General features: G+C 39.1%; 1 pseudogene; it reads right to left on the bottom strand.

The window, feature by feature from the left end:
• Window positions 1–404: 404 nt before the first annotated feature.
• Window positions 405–2,103, bottom strand: LOC141643300 (putative clathrin assembly protein At4g40080; annotated as a pseudogene).
• Between the last annotated feature and the right edge of the window lie 23,489 nt (window positions 2,104–25,592).

The following is a 25,592-nucleotide window of genomic DNA, read 5'->3' as shown; positions in this document are numbered from 1 at the left end:
GAGCGCCTTTAGCATGTAGTTTAGAACAACGAAAGTATCTACTGCACTCATAATTCAATGGCCAAGCCTATCTCGACGTAAAATTGTACCTTACCTATTGCTAAACTCTAACATTGCTTAGTCTAAACTCAAACGTATTTTGCTTCGTTGTTTCTATAGCTATCTAATATGGCGAAACGACCATTTACATGTATTTAGACGAGGATGAATACAAAAGAGATGTTTGTTTGAATGTTTCAAATTCTATTTGATTTTGGGTTATTTTTTTATGTTATGAGAAAATTGATGTGGTCTATTAAATGGGAAAATTGAATTACAATTTACCCAAAATAGGCAATATGCTAAAGTCAACATAAGTCAATCTAAAGATTAGACAATTACAACTTTAATCTCGGAGATAAAGATCAAATTAACGTAATCGGATACCGCGACCGTTAGGTCGAGGGCAACCAACTAGTAGATTAAAGTATACAAACCGATCTCCTCTTTCACACACTATGTAGAGGGTTACAAATTAAGGTCCAACGATTTACATAGGTAGTAAATTCAGCATAAACTCAAATAATTCTAACCTATGACATCAAATTTTCTAATTAGTTATCTATGAAAACATAAGCACAAATAATAAAACACATAAAAAGTTTACATATAATCAGCCATGACGTGTGTCACGTTTGTTACATGTACGTCCCACAACAAAAGATAAACTTGTTGATTTTGATCCACCCAAAAACAAATCATCTAACAAGTTCACCGTATGCAAACTGAAATGCAAACCGGTTCGAAGCAAACTGGACTGAATCATGAGGCTTAACCCGGTCCGTATCCCCAAACCGAGCCGACTCAAACCGACCCCAACTTAACACCATCTTTTCTTCCTTAAACCCATTACCCTCCCCAACTTTATCCTTCATATCACTCACCAAAACCCACAAATCCTCAACCAAACCCGACCCGTGTACATCAAACAACGACCCGAGCCGGTCTTTACAATCCTCCAACCTTTTCAGAGCACAGACCAGCTCAACCGAGTCGACAAAACTAAGACAACTCAACCGTTCCTTAAACTCCTCGACTCGGATCACAATTTCGTCGACCGTTAAAATAATCTTCACCCACTAAATTCATCACCTCAAATAATAACCGATTATCCTCCAAATGTAACGTGTCGGGTGACTTACAAATTTCTTCTAAAACATTAATTAACCCGTCGATTTCCCTTAATAAATCCTTACATAAAAGAGACGCGATTATTTCCTTAGCCTTTTCCTTCTCAAGTGTACACGAAGTAGAAAACAAAAAATATCCCAAAATCCTAGACGTCGACAAAATCTGCTCCAAGTATTTCGCGTACCAACGAATCCACGTGGACATCTCCCACGCTGCCGGAGACGAATTATCTCGAAAATCGGAAAGTTTGAGATAGTTACGTCCGCCAGTAGCTGGGTAGATCGACAGCTGGTCATGTAAGATGAAAGTTCCACGTCTGACGATGACGTGGAGACAGTAAAGACACTTGAGTGCCACGGCAGACGACGAGGTCTTATGTAACCGACGCATGAGTACGTCGATTACGACCGAAGCTGACGTGCGCGGCCCGTCCCCTGCAGCGAGTAACGCTGCTACGTGGGGGTCAGGCGGTGGTGCGTCGGCTTCATGAGTTGTGGCGCGTAGGACTGTTAGTCGTAGCGCGGCCGTGGTGTGGTTGCGGGATAGTAGAGCTGCTTTTCCTATGGACGCCTTATCCTTAACCTTCCCTATTATCTCGCCAAATAATCCCATCCTAATATATTTTGTAGATGTTTTGTTTAAAAGTTGGATAGGAGTATATAGAGTGTGTTGAAATAATTTTAGGATGTTTTGTAGGAAAGTTGGAAGAATTATGTAGGAGAAATGTGAAGGAGATTTATAATATAAGGTGAGAATTTGGATCAACGGTTATATGATTGATTCTTTGGTTTAATTTAAAGTGGGTAAGCTAAAGCAAGAGGGAATAAAGGAAAAGTATGTAGTATATGAAGAAGGTGTAAATGTCAAGTGGTCATGTCTCATGTATGATTTTTATGTGGGAAACAAGTTGTGAAAGAGAAACTTCTATAAACTACTTCTATTCTATTGTTTTTAACTTCGAAATGCGTGCTATGAATTAGGGAGTATTTGAGTTTACGGTTTGACTAATTAAGTGGGTTGGTACTAGGTTTAGATGATGTTAATTGTTGACATATAATAAGTTAGTTAGGTGCATAATTTTTTTATCATATGAATAAAGTTTAATTAGTTGTTATTGCCATGTGTGAAATGTGAGTCGACAGATAATTATTGTTATTGGATGGCTTATTTCACAAGTTCGGTTAAACGTGTTAGATATATGTATGAGCCTCATAGAGAGGTTTAGTGAGTGAAAAAAAGACTACTCCACAAGATTAAGGTGGTCATTCATTTTTTTTAATTCGGCGAAATTATATTGATTAAGCCATCTTGAGAAAAAAATTCTTTAATTAATGAGTTCTTACATTGAAACTTTTTGAATTTAACTATTTAGTTAAATTAGAACTTTTACCTGTCATTAAATTTGTACCCTTGAATTTCTTCACTTTCATGTGTTAGTTAATAGCAACTCTAACTATTTGTGAATGACATTTTGATTTGATATTAAGATGGATCCCGAAACGTTTGAGCTAACCTTTTCAAAGTGTATGAGAACGAACAATAATATCAAGATATGAAGCTATAAATCATTGAACATGAACGTGGGCCAATGGCTTATTAAATGAGAATGCAATTGGGATATTAGTTTGGCCCATCTTAGATTAGACTATAATCAATACTTAAACAACAACTTCCTTCAAAAAAAAAAAAAAAATTAACTAAACAACTCGTTTATAAAGTTTGTCGTAAGATAAGATCGCATGTTTGGTACTCAGCGGATTATAATTAGCAGAAGAATATTACAAATGACGGTTTTGATTGATATTTTTTACTAATATATTACAATTAACAAATTTAGTAGAAGTGTTTGGTAATTAGCGGATTTAGGTTAATAGATTGTTGTATACATGTGTAAATTATAGACAGATTCATTTTTTACAATCTATTACCGTGAATATGCTGGGGGAGCAGCATATTGGAAAACAGTAGATCAGTTCAATCTACTGTTTCAATATGTCATTTACCAAACATGTAATTTAGTAGATTATTGAGTCACTAAAAGTTTTGAATATGTTGAAATGTCATCAATCTACTGTTTATCAAACACCCCTAAAATGAGAAAAGTCGATTAAAGCACAAGTTATAACCGATTTTCTAGTGTATGACTTAAAGGCACATATCAATCAATACTATATATTAATTCCAGAAACTAAGGGACTTCAATGTAATTAAATAATTCTATACAAATTAATTATACTATATAATTTTTAATCATAGCACTCTGTGATGGACCCGACCAAGGGACTTTAATGTCAATATTATATAGTTTTGGTTGAAGTATAAATTTAGAGAATACTATAATATGATGATTTTCCTAAAAATAACATGCCCCACTTATGGTTTTAATTTGTATATGGATGTTAATTATTTAACATACACCAATATAATACTCCCTCTATTTTTCTATATATGACTTTCTCACATTTCGAGATACACACTTCTCTCTTCAATATCTCTCAAATTATATGCTTAAATATAGTGATATGTATACTCATATGAAAGAATCTTTCATAAGGAATTTAATGATATAATTTTTATAATTTTTTACCAAATATATTTTTGTAAATATTAAAGTCAATGGCTCACCTCGAAAAAGCAAAACGTCATATATTAAAAAATGGAGGGAGTATAATATAAGTATTTTATATTTTGGAAACTATTAAAAGGTAAATAAATAAATCTAGATTTCCAAAAAATATAATTAATAATAATGATTGCTCTTAAATAATATTCTAATCTAAGATTTATTTAAATATATAACTCTACTACAACTAGATAATCAATTACTATGATATGATAGTAACCACCCATGTGAGTAGTAAAAGCAACAATAATAGCAACCAGAGTAATGAATGTCATACTAACAGCAATGGGAGTAGTGAAATTAACAATAATAAATGCGGGAGTAGTGAAAGAAAAAATTATGACGGCGGGAGACGTGAAAGTAATAATAGTACTATAGTAGTCACAAAACATGTAATGAAAGTAACTGTAGGAACAACAGAAAGAGTATGAAAAATTAACTAACAATTCGATTTTAAGAAAATATTAATTTATTTAAATATATGAGTTTGACAAAACTAACAGGTTAACCGTAAAAATAGCAGGAGTAGTTAAACAAACAATATTAACTGAAGAAGTAGTGAACATAATAGTATTAACATGGGATATAGTGAAAGTAATAATGTTGACAACGGGAGTGGTGAACGTGTCACATAATTTGTTGATTAATTTTATATCTTATTATAACTTCAAGATATAAATTGTAAATGTATGTGTTAACCAAATTTAGCGAAATATATTTCATAGAAAATAAAATTTAAATGGCAAGTAAAGGAAGCCCGGGCGTAGCCGGACACCAAACCTAGTAAAATATTAAAAGATAAAATCGGTTTAATTATTTTAATGAAATAATCATACATATATTTTCATATTTAGGTTTTTTAAACATACTTTAACCCATTAAAACATCCAAAATTTTAAATAATTACGTACTCATGTTTTCTATTACTTTGTAGATGGTTGTTATTCGGTACTTTGTTCATGTAAGTGGGACTTGTAGAACAAGCTGGGACGAGTAAAAACTTGAGAGGTGGTGTGAATCCAATTGGGATTCTCTCCATTTCCTAAAAGATATGGAGGGTCTATTTCCCATCAACGGTCAAGATTTCATCTCACGGCAATCTAACGGTCTATGTTTTCAATCGATAAATAAAGGAAAAATATAATAGAAAGAGAGGTGTAATATTATATTGTAATGTGAGAGAAAATGGACAAGAAATGGAGAGAAAGAAATGGAGAGGATCTTTGCTCGTGTGAATCCACAATAGCCAATAGCTTCTCTTCGTCCTTGATTAAACTAGTTGGTTGCACGGCGTGCGATCCAAATTATTTTAATCGTTTACGTTTTATATGCATAGTAGCGAATCTTGATTTGATTTGATTTTCTACACATTTTGAGTGACGCTCACAATGAAATTCTTATCGTTATAATATTTTTGATGTTTGAATCGATTGCAAACAAGATCACATTCGTAAATATTTCGTATCTAACTTTGTTGGGAACATGAATATACGCATTTTGCCTAGATGGGTCATTCGATTTATGCTTGGAACTTGGTTGGTATTTATATCGTGTTTTTGACCAACTGTATTAATTAGGAGTGTTTTTATTCTTATTTTTACAAAATGTGCGAGTATTCTATAGAATTAGGATCATTTGATTAGCATAGTATTCCCATCAATTTACAGACAGATTAGCCTTTTTTTTGTTGATAATGCTAAGACATGCCTGAGCCTGCTTAGGGAGAAGATGTGTGCGCTTGACAAACTAACACTCAATATGACATTTGGTGATGATGCAAAGACATGCCTAGTTGTTTTTTGGGTGATGATGCAAAGACATGCCTAGTTCATTGCACCGCGCGCTTCGCGCGTGGCCCCCCAAGATATTTTTGATCGTTTACGTTTCCTGTGCATGTTAGTTTTTTTCAATTATACGTATATGTAATACCCCGTATTTTATAATTATATAAATAATATTATATTAGTTATACGAGTTAAGCATGAGACGGAATAATAAAATAATAATAATAATAATAATAATAATAATAATAATAATAATAATAATAATAATAATAATAATAATAAGATGGTAATGATAATAATAATAATAAGCTAGTATGTTAATAATAATAATAATAGTAATAGTAATAGTAATAATATACAATACATGTGTACATATACTTATACTATACTAACTACCTATATACATATATATCCACCCTTATTCACTCATCCTAACCTTATCCACACAAAATCACAACACAATCCACCATCAATTTTAGAAGAGAGAAAGAAGAGAGAAATGGAGAAAAGAAAAGGAGATTTGTCTCTCCGCCTTGAGATCGTAAGGTAAAACCATCTTAAACTTGTTTATATATTATTTAATTTATACCATTGACCCGCATTGACCCCGACTCACCTGTGACCGTCATCGACCACCCTGTTGACCACCAAAAACGTGTTTGACCGGGTATTTATCTGGTTATTTGTTGTTGTTATGCCACCGTCTTAAGATGGATTTTTGACCCACTTTTTGTGACTATCTTTGGCTGACCTTGAGTGGGTTGAGTGGGGGTTGTAGTGGTGGTTAGGGTGGCCGTAGGTGGTGGAAAATGGGTGTCAAAGGTGATTGCACGGGCTGTTTTGTATGTGTATGTGTCGGTTTGTAGTGGTTATTGTAGCGTGTTGTTGCTGTTTTCTCGTGGTTGTTGGGCTCAGGTATGAAGGTGGTGACAAGCGGGGGTCAAGCCGTGACCACCGTGGTGGTGGTGGCCCACGGTGGTGGCTGTTTTGGTGGTGTTTTAGGTGTGTGAATGTCGTGTGTATGTGAGCCGTCAGACTGTTTTGTTGCTGTTGTTTGTCGGGGTTGTGGCTGGTGTTTGAGAGCCGTGGGTGGTGTATGTGGTGGTGGTGATGGCAAGTGGTGTTGGCGTCTTTAGGAGCTGTTTTGGGGCAGTTTAGGGGCAGTCCACATGGGTTACCCGTGTGTGTTTGTGTGGGTGTTTACGGGTTTTGGGTAGAGTTCTAAGACGGGATTTAACTATGGTATATTGGGTTATGAGTCGGGTTTTTACCCATGTAGTTGGCGAGTAATTGAGTTGGGATTTTAAATAGATTAAGACGGGTTTTTATTTAATTAACTAATTATGTATTATAATTTAATTAGATTAGTTAATAATTAAATATATTTAATTATTATATTTAGGTGACGGTTTTTGTGGAAGATTATTATTAGCCGGATTGTTTATGGAGATTTGCTAAAAGGTAGGTTTATCTTACTCAGTTTTAATATATGTTTGAATGGTCATGCGAGTCCTATTTTAATGGTCATTGCATTATAACATGACATTGGTTAGTTGCATTGAATGAGTCGGTAACTGGCCTGTTATACGATATCTTGCATTTATTGTATGTCTTGTATGTCGGAGGACTTGGTGGTTTACTTGTTGTTATGGAGACGTAGGGCGGTTGGGAGACCGTCTTACGCTTGAGTCACCTCTTGGAACTTCCCACTCCAAGAGAGATGTGCACATTAATGGCTTAAGTACGGAGGGTGATACCGTCGTTTAGTACCAAAAATAAATACCTAAGTATTACTAACAGAAGTCAGTGGTAAGTAGGGTTGATCTCCACAGGGAGGCGGTCACTATCTACTTGTTATTCCAGTCTGTCTAATGTCACTAAACTGGGGGTTTTGTTGACTTGTTATCTAAACTGACTAACTAAAGCAGAGAAAAGAATAAAGGGGTTAACAATAAAGAGAGAGAATTAGGATTGTCGGGTACCAATGAATGTCAGATAATTGCAGCTAAGGTTACAGATCGGTCACTTATATCGGTCTAAGGTGCAACGAATATCTCCTTCCGGTCTCAAATCACCCTAAAGCATCCTAATGTTCACTGCAGGTCTGACCCATTCCAATCTTCCGATCCAGGTCAAGATGTACCAAGATTAATTATCTAATTGCGTCGACTCAAGTAGACAAGAATAATTAATTGCAGTGATTAACAACAAAGACATGATTTTAGCAACAGATCTGCAAACCTAATTAGCAACTAACATCAACTCATTAAATCACCTAAATCTTAGCAGGAGAATTAGCTAAACATAATAATGGGTGAAGAAAAAGGGGAAGATAAAGCAATAGAAAGTATAGTAAAGAGATGAATGGAAGAGAAAAAATACTAGAATAAAAGGGACGAAGGAATTACAAAAGTTCAGATCCGAGAATGAGAGAAACGCAGCGTTCAACAGTATACTGTTTTTAAAAAAGAGAAAAGAAGAGAGAAGAGAGAGAATTAAACCTAATAACGTCTTTCCTATTTATAGGAAAGACAATTATTAAACCTAAAACACAAACTTAAGCTAAAAAGCCCCTGTCCATAGCAAGCTACTCGATCGAGCACTTTCATATCAATCGATCGAACAAATCCAAACTAAAACCTCTCGATTGAGGACTTTGGTACTCGATCGAACACTATCAAAAGAGGGCATTCGATCGAAGACAATAACTACTCGATCGAACAAGATAGTACTCGACCGAGTACTTTCCAGTGCACAATTCCTACTTCGCGCACTGAACTTCAAACGACTGCCATTTCTTCGTTACTTGGGCAAACATAGCGTTTCCGGTGGCGTTGGAAAGCTAAGAGGGCAAGCTTACATATACATTTGGAATCACCTAAAAACCAGTTGTATAAATTATGATATGGCTCTTCAAAATAGGCACTAGTAATTTGAAGTTCTTCCCTTACTCGCTAGCTATCTTACTTTTTTGCGCATCACAATTAGTAGTTTTCAAACTCCGAATTAACTCATCTCCTAAATGCACGCATAGGGACATGTATTAAGCTTGATTTCACTTATCTTTGGTTCATACCTGCAAATAATACAAGAGAAACAAAAGTAGACAATTCGGGGGACATTTGTAGCTAAACACTACACAAAATGCATAGAATGCGTGCAAATACGGTACAAAAAGAGTATATAAATACACGCATCAAACTTCCCCAAACCAAACCTTTACTTGTCCCCAAACAAATTATATGCAAAACTAAAGGAGCATAAAAGAACGCTCAGAACTAGCTACAAATTGTCCACTTAAGCCGATTTAATGCAAGCACTAATACTTATAGCAAAACCGTCAAATGCAAACGAGTTGTAAGATGTTTATAATAAAGCTATACCGTCGACCTTGCAAGACCTCTGATGATGGACTTTCACGGGTCACTCTTCTCTCATGAAGCAAAGGGTAAGCAATTAAATGTAAGAGAGAAAGAATAAGTAGTCGCTCACGTAGACTACGACCCACATAAACATGCATGCAACTAATATGATAGACAATTCTAGCCAACGTACACATACATTTCAACCAAACAAGGTCCATCACAGCCGAGAGCTTACAAAAATATGGTAAAGTGAGATAATGGGTAAGAAAGGGCAAAACATTTTGGAAATGAGAGGCTAACAGTCAAGCTAGCAACCTAATCAAACCAAGTGACAACATCCGATTCTTAATTCATCTAAAAACTAAGCACCAAATGCCTTTATTTTGGCAAAAACAACTCACTCAACCAAAACATACTCCTCATAAATTATAAATAGAACATAGGAGTGAAACCGTCAACAAACAAAACCTCTTTTTTTCATAATTTTTTTCCACGGTTTCTTTTCTTTCATTTCTTTTTTTTTTCTTTTTTTTTTCTTCACGTTTTTTTTCATCATCCTCCTTCCTCCATAAATTACCAACTCCCTATAATCAAATACAAACCAAACTTGGCTCAATAAATAATATACCGCAAAAATATACACTAAACTAGCTTGACAAGTGTCACGGTCCGCTACTTTTGCCGGACCGTGGCGCGCACCCTTGCCCGTCTCAAGGCAAGATGCAAGCGACAAGGATCTTCGTACTAGTGAGGGATCGCCCACTAGCATGATACTCGGGTCTCGGGTCGGTGTGTGTCGGGAATCCTAGTCACGATTATCAAGTCCGGCACACGAAAGCAATAAAAGTAAGCAATACGATTATTGAAAGCAAGCAACAAGCAACAACAAGCTTTTGGATGAGAAGCGGTTTTTCATTGACTAGCACCTCTCATAGAGGCAAATTTGATTATTTGGTCCTGGTAGCAGGAAACATTGAATTTACAAGTTTAGTTCAGAATAGCGATATACCTATTTATGGAAACCTATTCTAAAACTACTAAGAAAATACTTACTACAAATGTACAAGGGAAATGAAAATACATAAGCATAAATAAATCTAAGGGTTCAAGTGTGCGGATTGTCACACTCTCCCCCACCTAATCTGTTGCCGCCCTCGGCAACACAAAAAATCTTGAATGGTGCTTCAGTGAGACATCCTCGGTGAGCTCGACCGTCCATGCAAAGTGTTGGGGATTGGCTTGTACCACTCGGCTTGAATGTGCGCTTCGTCCCAAACAATGACTGGCCTCTTCGTCCCTTCAAGGATAGGCTGGAGTTCCTTGACATAGAAGCTGCCGAACATCATGTTCTCCAAGTCCACCACGTGCTCCTTGTCTCTCGGGAACGCCCACTTTGCCGCTTGAAAAGTGCTCTCTCGGGCTTTCTCCAAGTCGGCTCCAACGGACCTTCACTTTGTCTCTCCTCACTTCAAAGAATCGCATTCAAGGGAATGTGAGATCTCCAGACGCCGAATCGCATTTCGGCGCGACCCCCGATGGTACGAGGCCTTCTCTCTTGGGTTGACCGACCAAAACCAGGACGCGATTCAACACATCGACGCGGCCCCGATGGTACGAGGCCTTCTCTCTTGGGTCGACTGACCCGCAAACCAGGACGTCGACTCAGCACATCGACGCGGCCCCCTGATGGTACGAGGCCTACTTCTTTGGGCATCTCGGCCCTCATTGTCTACTCCTCGGTGAGGGGGTAGACTCTTCTTTCGTCCCCCCGTGCCACTTAGCATCGTAGTTAGCCTGGGTCTTGTTCGCCCTCGGCTCCACCGAACCTTTAGGCATTCTCCAAGGTCGCATCCCTTGTTTCGGCGTCGGTATCACCCTCATAGCCGAAATTCGATGCTGCCCCTTGTCTTCGTCGCTGTCTACCGTCTTCACTACGATAGACCCCATTAGTAGCATCGATCCGTCACTCGGTTTCAATACCACCAATGCTTTCTGAAAGAACTGCATCCCGAGTACTAACTTGAAGTCATCCAGTGGAACGGTGGTGAAGTCGAGCTCCCCCGCCCACTCACCCACTTGGACCGCGACCTTCTTAGCCACTCCTTGACGCGTCTCATTTTCCCATTGACCGCTTCAGCAGCTGTTAGCATCCCGCAAAACTAGCCCCAACCGATCAGCTTCTTCTTTCGTAACAAAGTTGTGGGAGGCACCCGAGTCGATCAAAGCTCGTGCGTGCTTCCCATTCACCATCATGTCGACGTACATGAGCCCGTCGGATTTCTTGGCGGAGGAAGCTTCGTACTTCCCCATCGCGCTGATCCTCTGAAGTGAGCCCATCCGTGGTTGGTCTTCACCGTCACTCGAGTCTTCGTTACACTCTTGGTGATATTCGGCCAACGCCCCATCAAGACGTTCTTGAGCCCCTTTCGGCATCTTCTTGAACATGGCATTGAACTCCGCGTTGTTCGGACAATCGGCCATCTTGTGAGGACCCTTGCACACAAAACACGCGAACGGTCTCTTCGTTGTGGAAGCAGTAGAGTTTCCCACCTTAGAAGACGAGCTTGAGGGCGAGTTTGTAGTGCTCGCCGATTGGGCTTGACTTCCTTGTGAGCGGAACCGACTGTTCCCAACTGAAATGGCGCTGTTTTGTGGCCTTTGTCCATTGTACCCACTTTGTGATGCACCCATATTCTCCGTTGGGGCCACAACTCTTGGTGCCTCTCACTCCCCGTGAAAGTCGAGTAGGCGCTCCGCAGTCGATATGGCCAAAGACAGAGTTTTGGGATTCTGCCTTATGACCTCTTGTTGTGCCCACCTCTTCAACCCGTCAATGAACTCGAATGTCCTATCCGTCTCGGACATTTCGCTAATCTCGAGCATGCACGCTGAGAATTCCCTCACATATTCCCGAATTGATTTGGTGTGCTTGATTTCCTTCAACTTCTTCCGAGCAACAAACTCTGTGTTCTCGGGGTAGAAGTGATCCTTCAAGATCCTCTTGAAGTCGGCCCACGATGTCACCGTAATCGTGCCCGCATCGATTTCCTTGTACCTAGCCCTCCACCACATCTTGGCATCGTCGACTAGATACATACTTGCCGTGACAACTTCCGCGTCTTCGTCGAGACCACTTACTCGGAAGTATTGCTCCATATCGAAGATAAAGTTATCGACCGCTTTCGAATCCCTCGCCCCATCGTAGGCACGAGGTGGAGGTGCCTTCACCTTATGGCTCCCCACAGATTTCCCGTCATTGGCCACCGCTTTCACTAGCGTGGCGCAAGTGTTCTCTAACATCTCGACCTTTCGATGCAGATGATTGATCTCTTCCTCCCGATCGTCGGGGATCGCACCACTGATCGCTTGGATGCGGGTGTCCATCCCGTCCACCTTCGTCTCAAGGTCACAAACCGTCTTTTGCAACTCCTCGAGGCTCGCGGCCATACGCATAACGATGTCCTCGAGTTTGGGAAGCTTGACGTCGATTGCGTCCTCTAAGGCATCCACTCGGTCCTCGATCTTTTCGCCCATTTTCTCGATCTCGATAAACAAATGCGGCTTGCAGACGCCCGTCCGAAGACCGGGCTCTGATACCAAATGTCACGGTCCGCTACTTTTGCCGGACCGTGGCGCGCACCCTTGCCCGTCTCAAGGCAAGATGCAAGCGACAAGGATCTTCGTACTAGTGAGGGATCGCCCACTAGCACGATACTCGGGTCTCGGGTCGGTGTGTGTCGGGAATCCTAGTCACGATTATCAAGTCCGGCACACGAAAGCAATAAAAGTAAGCAATACGATTATTGAAAGCAAGCAACAAGCAACAACAAGCTTTTGGATGAGAAGCGGTTTTTCATTGACTAGCACCTCTCATAGAGGCAAATTTGATTATTTGGTCCTGGTAGCAGGAAACATTGAATTTACAAGTTTAGTTCAGAATAGCGATATACCTATTTATGGAAACCTATTCTAAAACTACTAAGAAAATACTTACTACAAATGTACAAGGGAAATGAAAATACATAAGCATAAATAAATCTAAGGGTTCAAGTGTGCGGATCGTCACAACAAGACAGGCTAAATTTGGATGTAGTTAAGGGTCAAAAGGCAAATTTGGCTAAATGTGGAGTTTAATGGGTAAAAATGAAAGAAAGGGGAATTGTAAGCACCTCCCTGCATGTGACACCAACCACTAACCCGAATGTATATGGGCAAAAATCAATTGAATTTCATAAAAGTGCAAATGAATGATACATGTTATGCAAGGAGTAACTACTCACAATTCCTACATGAAACCGGTCACAAATGACACCAGTTTATAAGGCTCTAAATTTTAGAAATTATAAGTAGTTTGCCAAATTTTCAGGTCAAGTCTATTTGCTCAGCTAAATTTTAACATTAACTCGTAGATATGCAGAAGACAAAGCTAAAGATATTAATTTATGCAAGGCTTAAACAAAAGGACAAATAATAGTGCAATTTCATCATTGAAATCTTACGTTCTGACTCAACCTATATGCAAAAGTAAACGTGAAAATTTTTGAATTTTTTGAATTTTGAATTTTTTTAGATTTTGATTTTTAGAAAAATAAACAACAATGCATACAGAAATTAAACATGACAACAGAAATGCAATAAAACATAAATGCAGACACAGATATGGATGCATAACCTCCCCAAATCAAACCTTATAATGCCCTCATTGTACTCAAAAATAGGGAAACGAAATGCAAACTAAAAAGGAGAGAGAGAAGCTGCGGAAAACTCACAAGAATACGCGAAGTAGGGACCTCCCCAAACCAGCCAGCAACATGGGAGGTTGCTAAATAGCCCCAGAACACCGTTATTAGAAGCAAAACAAAACGGAAGTACTCGATCGAAATGACACAATGATCGATCGAGTGACTTGGGCATCTAAGTAGTTCGATCGAGGAAGTAGGGCTCTCGATCGAAAGATCCTTTTTTGCAGGCACTCGATCGAGACGAAGATATGTTCGATCGAGTAAAATCAGCAGCAAAAGGGTTCGATTGAGTATATAAAGTACTCGATTGAGCCATCAACGATAGATTCCTGCAAAGATGCAATAAACAGCCCGCAGAACTAACAAAACAAGCTAACTGCTCCAGTCTATGTCCGAAAACCAAAATTACATGTCCAACAAAAACTAAAATGGTTGAAAGAACAACTAAAAAGCTTAAAATCTGGGTTGCCTCCCGGTTAGTGCTAGTTTCAGACAGGTCCCAGCTCGACCTTCTTTTCTTCATCAGCCATTCCAATTGAGCCCAGTCAAAACAACTCAAAGCACGCAGTAACCGATCAAATAATTGCGCATGCGCTACACAGAACTATAAGTAGCACCATAATATAATAATAATAACATAGGAAATCGAAATGTAAATCTTTTTAAGCCTAACAAATTTCCTATGACAGCTCCCAAAATTATCCACAAAATAATTCTGCCCTCCAGCTACGGACGGAATATAAAAGCTCAAATTAACTATAGGTGAAGAATAAGGGATCTCAGGAGCATTTAAAAGCAATCTAAGGTACCGTCTTAGCTTAAGGAATCTCTGATGACAAATATGGTGAAAAATTATTAACTTATTTGTCCATCCGGGAGGGGGTCGAGCATCAAAATAAAAAGCAGGAGTCATATGAGATAGTGTACTATCAATACCAATAATAATGAAATTATCATTAACTACGTCAGGTTGATCGCTCCTAACGTCGGAATCATTGACAAAAGAGTAATTTACCTCTGCCGTGCTAGGAACATTCCCGGACTCAGCTACCTTTTCATTCCCCTCCTTTGTGGGTTCTATCCCGTAAATCGCAGTCTCTAAGGCATCCAGCTCGACTTTGAAAATGGGGGTTCACCATAACCATTGTCTTCTTCAAAATCGTCATCCAAAACGGACCAAAGTGACGTATCATTGCTCTCCGTGGCCATATCACTCGATCGAGAATGCATAGTGTTTGATCGAGAAGTTTTTTCATTAAAAGCTCTCGATCGAGGAGTACTTACCGCTCGATCGAATTGTTCTTCCTCAGTAATACTCGATCGAACACTCACATCTAGTCGATCGAACAAATCCTCCTCTAAATTGTTCGATCGAGTGGTGGAATCTGCTCGATCAAACTCCTGATGCTGAACCGTGGTGAATAATTCGAGAAAAGCTTCATCTTCATTAACACCTTCAACTTCTGAGTCATATATGTCTTCATCATCAATAGACAACTTAGGTCATTCATGGGAAAGATTACTGATGGGAAAAACAGCATATACCGTCTCCGAGTCTCTAGAATCCGACTCGACAGCTAATTGACCTACTTGAGATTTAAGTAGCTTGAGGTGAGCCTCCCTAGATTTCTCAGTTTCTTGCATTTCAATTACAAGTGCCTTCACCATAGACTTCAATTCAGCAGTCTCTTTTTTTAGATTATCAGGAGGAAGAGCTTGTTGTTGCGGTGGCCAAACGAATGGAGGCTTTTGATAGCCTCATTGCTGAAACGGATGTGGCAGCACATATGCAGTAGAATGACTGGCTTGTCTACGCCGCCTAAACGCATAGACTTCATCGTTCCCTGTCAAACAAATAATGGCATTGTGCCCAGCAGCACCACATCTCTCACAGTAAACCACCTGTTGCGCCATAGGTGGAGGATCAAAGGTACTCAAGCCTTCTCTTTGATGATCTTTTACCTAGATCTGTCTAGGTAGGACCTGTAGGGCCTATCAAAACAACACTAGAGAAAAAGATGAGAACTGTCTCAAAGAATAAATCCCTTGAGGTTAAAGACAGACAAAAAAAAAACAAGTAAATAAAATAGTTGCCTCACCGGCAACGCCTCAAAAATTTAATACCGTCGTTTAGTACCAAAAATAAATATCTAAGTACTACTAACAGAAGTCAGTGGTAAGTAGGATCGATCTCCACAGGGAGGCGGTCACTATCTTCTTGTTATTCTAGTCTGTCTAATGTCACTAAACTGGGGGTTTTGTTGATTTGTTATCTAAACTGACTAACTAAAGCAGAGAAAAGAATAAAAGGGGTTAACAATAAAGAGAGAGAACTAGGATTGTCAGGTACCAATGAAGGTCAGATAATTGCAGCTAAGGTCACAGATCGGTCACTTGTATCAGTCTAAGGGGCAACGAATATCTCCTTACGGTCTCAATTTACTCTAAAACACTATTAGCTTGGCTTCCGCCCTCACTAAAGCATCCTAATATTCACTACAGGTCTTACCCATTCCAATCTTCCGATCCAGGTCAAGGTGTACCAAAATTAATTATCTAATTGCGTCGACTCAAGTAGACAAGAACAATTAATTGCAGTGACTAACAACAAAGACATGATTTTAGCAACAGATCTGCAAACCTAATTAGCAACTAACATCAACTCATTGAATCCCCTAAATCCTAGTAGGAAAATTAGCTAAACATAATAATGGGTGAAGAAAAAGGGAAAGATAAAGCAATAGAAAGCATAGTATAGAGATGAAAGGAAGAGAAAGAATACTAGAATAAAAGGGAAGAAGGAATTACTAAAGTTCAGATCCGAGAATAACAGAAAAGCAGCGTTCAACAGTATCCCGTTTTTAAAAGAGAGAAAAGAGAGAGAATTAAACCTATTGACATCTTTCCTATTTATAGGAAAGACAATTATTAATTAAACCTAAAACACGAACTTAAGCTAAAAAGCTCGTGTCCATAGTAAGCTACTCAATCGAGCACTTTCATATCACTCGATCGTACAAATCCAAGCTAAAACCTCTCGATCGAGGACTTTAGGTACTCGATCGAACACTATCAAAAAGAGGGCATTTAATCGAAGACAATAAATACTCGATCGAACAAGATAGTACTCGATCGAGTACTTTCCAGCGCACAATTCCTGCTTCGCGCACTAAACTTCAAACGGCTGCCATTTCTTCATTACTTGAGAAAACAGAGCGTTTCTGGTGGCGTTGGAAAGCTAAGAGGGCAAACTTTCATCTCCAATTAGAATCACCTGAAAATCAGTTGTAAAAATTGAGATATGGCTTTTTAAATTAGGCACTAGTAATTTGAAGTTTCCTTTGCTCGCCTAGCTATCTTACTTCTTTGCGCATCACAATTAGTAATTTCCATGCTCCGAATCAACTCATCTCTTAAATGCACGCATAGGGACATGTATTAAGCTTGATTTCGCTTCTCTTTGATTCATACCTGCAAATAATACAAGAGAAACCAAAGTAGACAATTCGGGGGACTTTTGTAGCTAAACACTACACAAAATGCATAGAAATGCGTGCAAATAGGGTAAAAAAAGTCTATATCAAATACACGCATCAGAGGGACTCGTGTGGTTGAGACACGACGTCTGGCAGGGGATTCGCTTGGCATCCGGACCCGGTACGTCTGGGCATGTCCCGTAACCTATTTGTGGTTGTTGGTACATCTGGGCGTGTCCCGGTACAAGTGTGGTTGTCGGTATATCTGGGCGTGTCCCGGTACCGTGGCGGTGGTTGTTTGATAGCGTGTCATTCATATCATAGTCATGTTGCATACTCACATACTTTGAGTCGTGTCACACTTTATTTATTTATTGAAACTGACGTTTATGTGTTTTTGTAATTATCACCTATTTTCGGGGTGGCCTGTGTCGATCCATATGATATTTCCGATCATATGAGGAGCAAGTTGAGTACAGGTTTGCTTGTTGAGGTGATCGGGATTTGAGCCGCACCTTGGACTCGGAGTCGAGTAGTGTAGCATGGATGATATAGTCATAGACGAGTTGTATTTCATTTATTCATTAGTTTATGTTTGTAATAACTAAACTTGTATTTATAATAAATGTTTCTTAATTGTATCTCCCATTTGCCACCTCAGGAAACCGAGATGGTAACATCTCTCAATTACCTTGGTCGGGTAAGAAGGGGGTGTGACAATATATATTGAGTACCCCTCACAATGAAACCATTGATATTGTATTACTTTGATGGTTGAATCGATTGCAAACAAATTAAAAACATTCGTAAATAATTCATTTTTTAGCTTTGTTGAGAGCAATATCAGAAGATAATTTTTTTGCTTGGATGGTTAATTGTTGAAGAACACTATTACATGAAGTATACAAAACATTAGTAGTATGTCGTAGCTTGCGAAATAACCAAAACGTATATACCAGACTCGGTTCAACTATACAAAACTCTAATAGTAAGTCCTATATATTTTTATTCAAAATATAGGCTTATGAACACACACTGCCACTTTCATCGTCATTGTCACTCTCCCTTCCTCCTTCTCCTCCTCCTCCTCATCGTCATTATCTTCCTTCCCATTACCATCATTATCGCCTCCATCATCTATATCCTAAAACACATCACCCTTTATAATAGAACTAATTAATTTTAATTTTCGACCAATTGGTAAGTTTATCCAATCATCCTAATCACTCTTCCATACTCCTCCTTCCCCTTTCCTTACCTTCCCTCCCCCGCCCATCCCTATCCTCGTCCTCCTCCTCCTCCTCCCATTTATTTCTCCCTTTCTCCTTATCGTCCTCTTCCTCTAATCCTTTTCCTCTTTCCCTTTTTGTCCTCCTACTCTTCCCTTTTCCTCCTTCTCATTTCCTTTGCTATTTTCATATTCCTCCTCCTCCTCCTCCTCCTCCTCCTCCTCCTCCTCTATAACCTCTTCCATCCTCTTCATTCCCTTTCCTTATCTTTCCTCCCCCTTCCCCCTCCATGTCCTCCTCCTCCTCCTCCCATTTTCTCTCAATCCTTTCTCTTTATCGTGCGCTTCCCCTCCATAACACTTATTTGCCACTAGCTTAATGCCTTTATGAAAGGAAGCGTTCTAATTTTCTTATTTTTGGGAAGGGGTAACAACTCACAACAAGACTCTATAGCGAATTATAGACAAGGTCAAAGACACAGAACACTCTTTATTGAGCACGAAGCACTTATAGCACAATGGCAGAAGATAAAAGCAAGAAATCCGTGTGTTAACCTGAAGGGCCATGACACCAGTAGTAAACCGAGTCATTGGATGTGCAGTCACAGGTTATGTAGCATCAAACTATAGGGCCATGACATCAGTAGCAAACTTATAGTGCAATGGTAGAAGATAACAGCAAGAAATCAATTGTTTTGTAAACATGGTCTACAGTGGCAAATTAAATATAAATTATTAAACTGAAATAGTTTTGCTTTTACAAAGAAAAATGAACTGCTTATATACACCCAACGCTTTTACAAAATTCTATCTTTTACTTCTTATTAATCTTTTTTGAGTTCCTCTTCCCTCCCCTTCTTCCCACTATACAACAGTGGGTCAAAGTTCTAGCCATATTTAACCTATCAACTACCATAATAAAGCCCGTATTTTAATCAAAATTTGAGGTTGTTGCCTAAACTATTTGTTATAATTTTAATTGAACTGTCGTTTGACCTCAAATGAAATGTTGCCTATTCACTTTGTCGTAATGACCATTTTGGTATATATGATTGATATCTTTGGTCGTATAAATTGGTCTGTAATTTTTAGACCAAAAAGATGCATGATTATTATTGTAATTGATAAAATAGAATGGAGGGTGAGAGAGTAGGGATTTGTTCTAACATAGTAATTCAGATGTATGATATGTTTAAATCTTGTAACCTTGTGGATGTAATACCAGACATCGTCTTTAAGACGCAAACATTTTAAATGAGAATTATTCTTGCGTATTTAAGTTTGACTAACTGTGATAAACTTGTAACTCGTGTTCGATGAACACTACGTCTCGAGATAAAAAATGGGTACCCGTATCTAAGTCGTAGACTTTCCACCCCTTTTTACCAAATGGGTAACTTAGAAAGACACATTTACGGCCACGTGGTGCAAATTTGTCTCGAGATCGGTTGATATTCCGGGCGTAGCATAAGCAACCAAAGGTACGAATGTGACTTGTGGGTGAGGGTGTGTTGAATAAAATTTCATAGGGAGTTTTACCGTTATGTATACTATTCGGGGTTCGATTGATTAAATAGACCGCGGCAAGAATACATTAACCCCAAAAGAGGATAGGTAGTCTTGCTTGAAATAAGAGGGCACGGGCAACATTTAAAATGTGACGGTATTTGCGTTCAACTCGAGCAACTCGAGCATTTTGTTGAGGGGTATCGACCATAGAATTTTGAAAAATAATACCGTTTTCATGAAAGAAATTTTCGAGACAAGTAAACTCATTGCCATTATCGCTTCGAATAATTTTAATTCGTTTATGAAATTGTCGCTCAATTAAGGCAAAATAATTTAGCAAAGTTTGACGGGTATCACTTTTTCGACGTAATAAATAAACCCATGTGGTCCTGGAAAAATTGTCAACAATTGTTAAAAAATATTGCAAACCACATGAAGCATTTTCAGAATAGGGTTCCCATAAATCACAGTGTATCAAATCAAAAATACCGTTAGCAATGTTCGTACTTAAAGAAAATTGTTCCCGAGTTTGTTTAGCACGGAGACATATGTCACAGTGCTTGCTATGAAAAGAAGAGGAAATACTGTTTTTATTTGAAATAGGTAAAAAACGAGAAATGTTGGTTGATGGATGCCCCAACCTACGGTGCCACAATTCGACCTCATCAACGACATTGGTGTTATAGCTGTGGACATCGTCTGACCGAACGCCCTGCAAATAATATAATCCCTCGATTTGTTCACCCGCACCAATCACCGTCTTCGAGGAACGGTCCTGAATGAGACAAAGTTGACGAGAAAATTGTATAATTAACGAGTCGTCAAGTAAAAGGCTAGAAACAGAGATTAAATTGCGATGTAAGTTCGCCGCACATAACACATTTCGTAAAATAAGACGGGAAGATAAGCGAATATCGCCACTTTGAGTGGCCATAGCCGTGTCCACATTGGGTAGGCCGACACTCAGAGGGGTGATATTGCGTAAATTAATAAAATTAGCGAGACATCCCGACATGTGATGGGATGCTCCCGTATCAATTATCCAAGATGAACTCGAAAAATTACCATTCAATTGCTCAGAAGCATCATTTTTTCGTGACTTCCACCACTGAGTGACTTCCTCAAGGTTATTCAAGTCGAGCCTGTCAAGATTGTTAACCGGAGGACGAGAGGACGAAGGGACATTAATAGGAGTTTGGGTGTGGCTGTTGGCCATGTGAGCACGCGGGAAAGCAGGGGCAGTGTCCGTGTTCTGGGAACGAACAGAGGACGAGTTCATGGAGGACTTGCGTGCTGCCCATCGAGCACGGCCTGCCTCGTTGGGAACAAACACGGCCTGACTCATGTCGGTCGCGTTGGGAGGGAGATAGACACGGTCGCGGGGTCGGTCACTCCACCATTCGGGAAAATTTCCGATAACCCGATAACAAACTTTAAAGAAGTGGCCAGATCTTTGACAAGCAATACAAAAGGGTCGATTGTCGGAGGGATTGGGACGGTCATTACGAGTGTCACGGTGTCCCCCCCCCCGAATTCCTATGGCCGTGAGTAACCCGTGTGGCAAATGCCATAGTTTCTGGTCGGGTCTCTGTTTTCATAGGGTGAAGGGAACGAACCCCCTCTTCCTGAAGAAGTCTATTGTAAACAAAATCAAGAGCAAGGAGAGGATTGTTATCGAGTATATTAGAACGAGCGTTATCGAACCGCTCATCGAGGCCCATGAGAAAATCACGGACACGTTTTTTGTCACGTCGAGCCGCCATGATTTGAACCCAGTCACAAGAGCACGGATTACAGGAGCATGACGGGAGAGGGTCGGTGTCAAGGATGTCGTCCCAAATCGCAGTCATACGACCATAATAAGCCATGAGGGACTCGGTGGGTCCTTGACGGCACGCAAGAAGATCAGCCTGCAAACGGTAAATACGAGCATCGTTGTTTTGACAAAAGCGGTTTTTGATATCGGTCCATACCTGCTTTGCCTCGGGACGGAGTGAGATCGTTCTCCTGATTGATGAGTCGAGGGAATTGAGGATCCATGCTGTTACCAGTGCATTAGTTGAGCGCCATGCCGGGTAAGTAGCAGCCGTGATAGCAGGTTTCGTTACGGTTCCATCGAGATACTCGCTCTTCCCTTTTGCAAGCAAAGCAAGAAGAAAAGCACGGGACCATTCGTCGTAATTTTGACCGTTAAAGATGATCGGAGTGATATTGTTATTCGGATTTTCGACATGAACGAATGAATAATTTTGAGATTTAGAGGAGTCGACAATGGCGGTGTTTTCGGGGTTCGTCATACTGAAATTTCGAAAGGAACAGGGGAGACGGCAGAGGAAAGGAGCGTGTTTTGTTTATGAGATTAATAACCTAGCTGATACCATGATAAACTTGTATATTATGCATATAATCAATCGTGTGAATTGTATGTACAAGGATATTATAAACAACTATTTATGTACACCATATGTACGATATTTACGGTAGCTAAATATTCACTAACAGCTAGTGAATATCCTTATTAGAGGAAGGGAGATAATTCCCCTAAATAGAGGAAGGGAGCCGTTGGGAGGTAGGCTTGGGCTGACCGTTGGGAGGTAGGCTTGGGCTGGACTCGTATTAAACTGCAACACCATTTTATTCTAGTCCGTAGTAAAACACTTCTGTTAAATCTTAATTCCCCTATGTTGATATCTTATACACACACCTTGAAAACACAAACTTTGAAGATTCTGCTCTTTAGTGCCAATGAAGGCTTTTGGAAAATGAATGCATAGCGATTTTAAAAGGTTATCTTATTCATTGCCTATCTCCATTAACAGATACTTCATGAAGCAAAAGGGGTAGGGCAAGTAAACTGATTGCATAAAGGTATATGAAAACATGTAGTGGTCGCAGTTGAGAACTTAAAAATCAGTGACAATTCACAAACTACAATATGATCATCCAAATTATGCCCAAATCACCAATACCATTCATAAGGACGAGCTTGAGTTGAACCACATATACTTGGGTTTCCCACAAAGCTCGAGTTAGGAAAGCCCTTGAACTGGGCACTTGTTGGTATAGGTCCCTGTAACTCGTTATATGCCACACTAAATTTTGAAAGAAATGTAAGATTAGTTATTCTGTGATCCAGTTATGTGTGAATTTTATGGGGTTTTCCTGTTAGTAAAGGTAAGAATTTATTTTTTATACGAGTACGTAATATGGAGTTGAGAAAAATAATACTAAACTGTGAATTCAATGATGTAATTTTCAATATGAATTAAGCGATATGTTAATGAATACCAATATAAGTGGCTGCACAAAGAAGTGAAGAACTGTTTAATTGACCAAAAGTTACTGAACTAATCTGTCAGGGAATGATGAAATGCAGTGCATCACAATGATGGAAGATTCAATGATTCCATTTTGTAGTGAAGCAATCATTCATTCATAAAATACAATTCGAGTTTCAACAAAATCGTTTTACACATGCAAAATAGTATAATGACATAATTACATAATAATAAACACAATTAAATGGAAATCAATCTTAAACTATAAATGTTCAGATAAAAGTTTAATAACCTTCCACCCACTAAGTACTCTGTCTCACAGAATATCAAGGACGACCTTCGGCTTATTACTGATATTGCCTTTCTGGAGAGGATAAGCTGTAAATGTACATATAACCAAAGGAGTTTATAATGACGTGGTATCAGGGGTGCTCTTGGTAGGGTTGAAACCTGAATGTTGCCACAAGAGACGTTGAGTCCGACTTTCTCTCGCCTAATACCCATCTTGTCGGAGTAGTATAAGTAGTGAGTGATAATAGTGTTCATATCCTGAACATTTTCACCCCGACCACAAAGTGAATCCCCATAGAAGACATTCATGGTGGTAACAAAACCAGTGATACGGTGTGACATTCTTGGTAGGCTTCCAGCGCAGCCTCTCCGCAAAATGCTTGGAGTGCTGACGGCTGTCCCTTATTGATGGGTGTCATCCATCTCCATATTGCAGCTTGGAAGGCTAGTGTTGCCTTCTGCTCAACGTATTCAGGATGGTTTAATAGATCCACCTTTAGTGCCTCCTCTGTCGCACCATAGTTCAAGTTCCTGCGATAAAAGCGTCCACCATCATCAGAATCGTCAAGAACTGAACTGACTCACAATCTTGCTAAGATTCCATTAATACAATCTGTTTCTCTGCACAAACATCACCCTCAGTTGCATTACACCCTAAGTTGTTTATTACTCTTAAGCCCAAAAATAACTTCTCTGCACAAACATCAGCCTCAGTAAATGATAATGGTTTGGAGACAATTTAGGCCATTAAGAGTAGCAATTCGTTGATGCACAGCATATTCGTATCCCTCATTTTAAAAATAATATCATAGTGTATATGATTAATAAGCTTAACACAGAACACAACACATTAAAGTGGCTAATTATGCATTATACATACAGCTCTAATCAGTGTATTAATAAGGGTCTCAACCATTCATTTGGACATACTTTTTGGGAGGCTACTCCAATATTGGCATCCCCACCGTGAACGTTTATGTCCTAGCTAATCCGTTTTGTAGTACAAATAGTACAATTACTACTATTAGATAGAACGTGTAAGCGGTCATAGCAAATTTGATCCGAGTTAGAACTTTCCAAGCTGAAGATTGTCTATATAAACCTGATGCAACCTCCCTCCCTCCCTCCCTCCCTCTCTTTCGCTTTTGTTCACATAGGCACCCATTTTATTTTCCTTCCAATAATACTAATACAAAAATTGCTCCTGATATAGCAGTTAATATCTTTCACTTAGTCTCCTAAAATGGCCAATTCTCTCATCTCTCACCACCCAATCATGAGTTAACCTTGAACACTAATCACGGAAGGGAGATAGCTTATGCATGGAGTCATCGAATTGGGTCGTCGCCGCCGTCGGCATCTGTTTGTTCTTCAAAGTAAGTTTGTGGATATTTGTTTATCGTTAGTCAATCTTAATAGTTTAGTAATAGGACATAATCGTGGTTGTAGAGTAGGATGCGGATTCTTGCTTGGCATGGTATGATTAATGCATTTCTATGGAATAGCGAAAAGTTAGAGTTTCCCTACTCAGTTTAAGTTCATGGTTGTTTGTCTAATTGTATTATGTGGTTATCCATGTAGTGGCTGTCCGGATGCGTGGATTCAGTTACAGTAATGAAATGGTGACGATGGTGGTGGTGCTCATGACATTGCACGGTTATTTGATAAAATTCCAATCACTAGACGAGGTAACAAAGAATTGACAAACATTACATGAAATTAAATTCCGACCATAACTTGCACTGAATTTTGTTGGATTGGACCCCTAATTGACAAATTTTAAATTCTTTGACAAACAATTTCAAATTGAGTCATATAACCCTATTTGAATGTCCCGTCTGTTATGTTTACATCAGTACATGTACTGACCAATTTGTGCATGTGATAAGAAAACTTCCAAATTTGTGTAGCTGATCGCAAAACAAACAACAATGTAAATCATCAGAAATTGCACATACGATAATTTTATGATGCAAAATGAACAAAACCTTCACCAGTTGAGGAAAATTGAAATATTGTTTCTTGAGAGCCTGGTGACGCATAACTCAAACCAATTTACAGGTTATTTTTTACTCGTAGAACTTTTTCGTAGATGATGATTACGTGATTCACTCGATAAAGCATCA

This window comes from Silene latifolia, chromosome 2, assembly GCF_048544455.1.
Source record: "Silene latifolia isolate original U9 population chromosome 2, ASM4854445v1, whole genome shotgun sequence".
In the NCBI taxonomy this organism is placed as follows: domain Eukaryota; kingdom Viridiplantae; phylum Streptophyta; class Magnoliopsida; order Caryophyllales; family Caryophyllaceae; genus Silene; species Silene latifolia.
The sequence above is the reverse complement of the archived record's forward strand: the minus strand, read 5'-3'. Positions and strand labels throughout refer to the sequence as shown.